The 5,971-nt window shown below is 39.7% G+C and overlaps 1 pseudogene; it reads left to right on the forward strand.

Annotated features, from left to right (window-relative positions):
• Positions 1-3,631: 3,631 nt before the first annotated feature.
• LOC139016004 (TIP41-like protein) lies at positions 3,632-4,974 on the forward strand (annotated as a pseudogene).
• The last annotated feature ends 997 nt before the right edge of the window (positions 4,975-5,971 follow it).

Genomic DNA, 5,971 nt, shown 5'->3' on the forward strand with positions numbered 1-5,971 from the left:
TGTGTTTACTTCACTCTGAATATTGAATTTGACATAAACATCTTATACCTGTTGCATAAAGATAAAACTCCCATTATTCTGAGAAACACAAATTAAGTGGAGTCTAAATGATTACAGGCTAAATGCACAAGATATTCTAGTAGATGTACTTTTTCAATCCAATTCAAATGTGGTATTCCAAATTAAAAAGTAGTCTGTGAAAATCACTCCTAAACATGGAGAGGAAGGGAGGGAGGGAGGGAGGGAGGGAGGGAGGGAGGGAGGGAGGGAGGGAGGGAGGGAGGGAAGAGAGAGAGAAGAGAGATGATTGCTTGACAAAATAGGGAATAGCTCATTTGTAAGATTTTTGTGAGGATTACGTTAGATAACACATTGCAAAGTACCTAGTTCAGTAAAGTATTATAAAATTTTTCAGCTTCAGAATTAATAAAATATAAAAAAGCAAAAATCTTATGGTTTATAATATTGTATGGACGGGGTGGGAGAAATAAAAGGAGAAGGACAGAGAAAGAGGAAGAGAAAGAAAATCAGGGAAAGAGATAAAAAGCTAAATGTGGAGGAAGAGGATTGGGTTGGGACACAGGGCTTCAGTGAAAGCCATTTGAGCTTCTTTGATGAGGACTGTTTGCACCCCAGGGAGGTCTTAGTGTTGTAACAGAGCTGCCTATCAGGCCTTCCTGGCAGTGACCAAAATATAATTTTTTGTCAAAGAAGCTGAATAAGTTTCCACAGGAGCTTGGCCACTGATACAATCAGAGTGCCAGCACCTATCAGGATTCTGAGCATCCTCAGTGAATTCTGGCTATAGAAGTCCACATGGCATGAATTCTGATTGGGGTAGTGGGCAGGAATAGAGAAATTTCATCCACTCTCTCAGACAGATATCATATATTAGACCCTTAGGAGGTGAAGATGTTGGCTTGATTCTGGGAGTCTGAGCTGGACTGTTCTTCTCTCCTACAGACAAACCTCTTCTCTCATAACAACATAAATTCCCTAAGGCTTCTCAAAATAAAGCCAATCTATTAACTGGAGTAGCTGTTATCTAATCAGGCATGCCAATTACTTCATGGTTCAAATCTATTCCTATTGTACTTACTAAGATATCGGATTCATTGCTAACCTATATGACTATAAGGAATAAAGTTCTTGTATGCACCAAAGAGCTATAATTTCAGCAGCACACAGAATAAAATGGCCTACCATTTTTCACACTGATATCATCCCTGACCTCTAAAATAACCAAAAGTTCACACTGGCTAGCCTACAGAGGTCTAGCCTTTCTTTATGGATATCCCTGATGGCCAGTTAACTGGCAAGTTTTCCTAAGTAATAAACATCAAGTGAAGCATACGAAAATATGGGCTTCTGCATATCTGGACATATGGCAAAGCAGTAGGAGAATTTTAGCACATGTCTTCATAACGTAGTCTACTTTGAGAGTCAGCTGTAGTATTCACACAACTTGTCCAAAAAATCAGGGTGTTACTCTAATGCTGCAAAACACATACTCCACAAAACACATAGTCCATTGCTGCTTCCATTATCTAAGACAAGTGAAGAAATGCATAAAGTGTGGAGTAGCACACCTGTCAGAATGGCCATCATCAACAAATCAACAAACGACAAGTGCTGGAGAGGATGTGGAGAAAAAGGAACACTTGTGCACTGCTGGTGGGAATGCAGACTGGTGCAGCCACTATGGAAGGCAGTATGGAGGTTCCTCAAAAAATTGGAAATGGAACTCCCATTTGACCCTGTGATCCCACTACTAGGAATATATCCCAAGAAACCAGAAACACCAATCAGAAAGGATATATGCACCCAGATGTTCATAGCAGCACAATTCACCATAGCTAAGATCTGGAAACAGCCTAAGTGCCCATCAGTAGATGAATGGATTAGAAAGCTGTGGTACATCTACACGATGGAATACTATGCTGCTGTTAAAAAGAAGGAACTCCTACCATTTGCAACATCATGGATGGAACTGGAGAGCATTATGCTAAGTGAAACAAGCCAGTCAGTGAAGGAAAAATACCACATGATCTCACTCATTCATGGATAATAAAGACCATTACAAACTTTTGAACAATAATAGATACAGAGGCAGAGCTGCCTCAAACTGATGGTCAAACTGCAGTGGGAAGGCCAGAGAGAGTTGGGGGGCAGGAGGGAGGGGAGTAAGAGATCAACCGAAGGACTTGTATGCATGCATATAAGCATAACTAATGGACATAAGACACTGGGGGGTAAGGGAGGGTAGGGGTTTGTCAAGGGCGGGGGGGAAGAAAGGACACTTATGTAATACCCTTTGTAATACTTTAAGCGAAAAATTTAAAAAAATAAATAAATAAATAAAGTGTGGAGTAGGTTGTTGAGGCCTGGGATTCAAAAAGGTCCTAGAATCCAATGGCTTTCAATCAACAGAAAAACTAACTAGAGTAAGAAGAAAAAGATAGCTGCATCTAATAGAATGAAAGGTCACTATCCATAAAGAAGTGTAACCAAGAATATTATGAAGTGAGAAAAGGAAATACTAGGATACTGGCTTGTGCCAGCAGAGAAATAGCTACTTCCAAGCGGTTAACAAGGGAATGCATTTGGCAGAGTTCTGTGATCCCAGAAAAGCTTCAAAGCCTGGATTACAAAGTAGGGCATGACTGAGGGTTCCTACTGGGTAGGGTTCTCTAAGCTTATTATCTGCATCCTCATCTATATGCAATTTTTCACACTTAATAGTGGATATGTAATATAGTAGATACTGGATATGTATAGATGCTGTTCTGTTCAATAAATTTACTAATATAACTCTGTGGTGAGTGTATCTAACTTGGATTTTAGGTATTTCCTAAAGTCCTGAGAAGGGAGGAAAATAAGTTACACAGTTGTATTCCATGAAATGAAATGGGGGGAAATTCACAAAACTTAGCAAAAGAAGTACTGTTACACAATAAAATGTAAACAAAGCAACAGAGCAGTATGCTAATTCACTATTGTGGTTATAAATTACTGATAAATGTTTAGAAATCTATATTCAGCAAATTAAGGTTAGATGCTTACAGGTTCAGTTTATAGTTGAGGCAAATTTTGATTACAATGTTCATATTCACACCTAAACATGTAGAATAATAATACATAATTTGAGTATTAGCTATTTTAAAAATATTTCAGGACAAGGATTAGCTAGGTTCTTTGACTAAATTAGCCAATTATTTTCAAATAAAGCTTAGATTCTGAAATTATACAACTGTTTGAGCCAAAGTTGCCAATAAACTTTACAATCCCCGCAAAGACATGAAACTATAAGAAAAGAACATTCGGAGAACAAAAATGGCTCTTGGGGATTAAAAATAGAAAACAGAACTCCAAGACTCCATAGAATAAACCACTCAGAAAAAGGAACAAAAAGACAAAGATAGAAATATAACAAAATAAAAATAAAGAAACAACCCCTATGAATTTGTGGTAATAGGAATTTCAGAGATGTTACCAAAAATGGAAATCATCAACAAAATACCTCGAGAAAATCTCCAGAACAAGTATCTATATTGAAAAAGGCCACTACGGCAGCGAGGCAGGGGAACCAGTGTCCACCGCTGCTACCGCTGCAACCTGTTCCCTGACCCACATGACCCGCGGCTTCCAGAGCAGCCACCGGACTTCTCCTTCAGGCCCTGGAAGCTGACAGTGGCTAAGACCCACATCATGAAGTCGGTGGACATGGAGAAGTTCGCTGGTGAAATGCATATGTCTTCTGTCCCCAGAATGATGCTTGGAGACAACATTTTAAGAATCCAGCATGGTTCTAGCCTTGGGATCGAGTTCAATGCTACTGATGTTTTAAGATGTGTAAACAACTACCAAGAATGCTTAAAGTGGCCTGTGCGGAAGCGTGGCAGGAAAGCAGGTCAGAGGGTGGACACTCCAAAGATGTTATTAAGCCACTAGACACCCGGTGCATGAAAATTCATACACTGTGGGGGGGGGGGGGCCCTCAGCCCAGCCTCTCACAGTCCAGGAGCCTCAGGAGATGTCCAATTGATGGCTTAGGACAGCCCCTGCCACCACCACCAGCAGTGGCCTACCTCTGTGGAAGGCAACCAGGTGGGCCAATCAGGGGACTGCGCCAGCCAGCAAGCACCCAGCCCTGCCTCCCCCTGACTGCCCCTCCGCTGCCCCTAGTCATCGCCACCCCTCCAATCCCTGTGCCCTCCCTCTGCCCGCCTCCTGCTGGCACATGCCTTGTCTGGCCTGGTGCTGCCTGCGAGCCATCCCCACCCCACCCACCATCCAGTCATTTTGCGGTTCGGTAGATTTGCACATTACGCTTTTGTTACATAGGATATGATTACACCTATACAACAGATTATAAGGGAGCATTACCTGGAGAATTACTCAAGTTAAAGGTTGTACGAACAACAGTTCATATAGATGCAGAGAAATGGAAAGCCAGAGAACAGATTAAGATTTTTTAAATTCTTTTTTAGGATGAACTTCATGATCATGGAGTTTCAAGCCTAAGTGTGAAAATTAGAGTAATTCCTTCCAGTTTTTTCCTGCTGTTGGCCATTTTTCTTGAGAATTTATAGAGTGCTTATCAGAATGAATGACAGGAGACTTTACCACAAGGCCAACAAGACCTACATGTTACGAGAATATACAACACAAGAGAGCAAAATTGCTAATTTAATGCATGTTTCGCCTTCCCTCTTCACGGAACCTAATAAAATATCACAGTATTTATTTACCAAGGAGGCAGTTTGTGAAAAGCTAATACTTCCAGGAAGAATTGATCATAACCCCACAGACTCTTAAGAAAATTCACCTGTGGAAGAGAATGTGAGGTACCATAAACTCACCGTAAAATCTGATGGAGACCTTGGCTATGTGGAGAGGGGTATTTTTTTATTACGAGAATTAATTGCCTTGTCTAAGTGCAGATTTTCTGTAGCTATGAAGGGCCCAGAATAATGGATAGAAAGTACAGTGTCTAAGAAAGAGCATTAGAGCATTTAGAAATTTTACAACACTGGAAGCAAAGAGATTATCCCTTGAGCTGACAGAGACAATATATGTGTGTGTGTATACAGGGGTGGGCAAAAGCAGGTTTACAGTTTTAATACAAATAAATAATATAATAATTAATAAATAATATAACAAGAACAAAACTTTCACATACTCACAAATGTAAACCTTCTTTTGCCTACCCTCCTGTACACACACACACACACACACACACACACACACACACCCACATTAAACCAGAACACTATTCCCTCCCAAATAAATCACCACTCAATTGTTAAGGTAGAATAAATATATTTCTGATCTTAAAAAGTTCCTACCACACCACCTTTAAGTAAAGCACTAGCAGAAATACTCCACCAAAAAGACAAAGTATCTCCAGAAAGCAGGGTATCCAATCCAAGAGAGGCAAATGAAATCCGCATTCATAAAAGGAGACCCAAGAATGATACTGTACATCAGGTCTCAATAGTATGGCATCCAGACACAGCACAAAAGATTCCAAGTAAGAAGTCTCCAATAAGAGGAAATTAATGTTCTCTTTTGAGTTTCAATATATTGAAAGAAGATTTACACATTTGGAAAAGACTATTGGGTAGAATTAGTGATAAATACAAAGAAAAATAAGCATATGGAAAACCAAAGCAATTATTAGTTCCAGGAAAACATAAAATTGTGTCAACTAGAAAAGTAAGGTTATACTATATGGCTTACCTGTATGGAAACAGCAATTACTTGTCATTGATCTGAACAAAACATACAACTTCACTGAAAAGGTGCATGTATATGGTGAGGTCAGTGGTGGCTCTGTGAGAATGAGCTGAATCCACATCTTCTAAAGTTACTCATTACTTAGAAAATTACAGCAAACTTTAAAATACTTTAAAACTGAAACTAGTTACTTCTAAGAGCAAGAAACAGAGGAGGGTAGTGCAGGAAGAAA

Source organism: Myotis yumanensis, unplaced genomic scaffold (genome assembly GCF_028538775.1).
Source record: "Myotis yumanensis isolate MYYU_CA2020_CCGP unplaced genomic scaffold, mMyoYum1.0.hap1 SCAF_9, whole genome shotgun sequence".
Lineage (NCBI taxonomy): Eukaryota > Metazoa > Chordata > Mammalia > Chiroptera > Vespertilionidae > Myotis > Myotis yumanensis.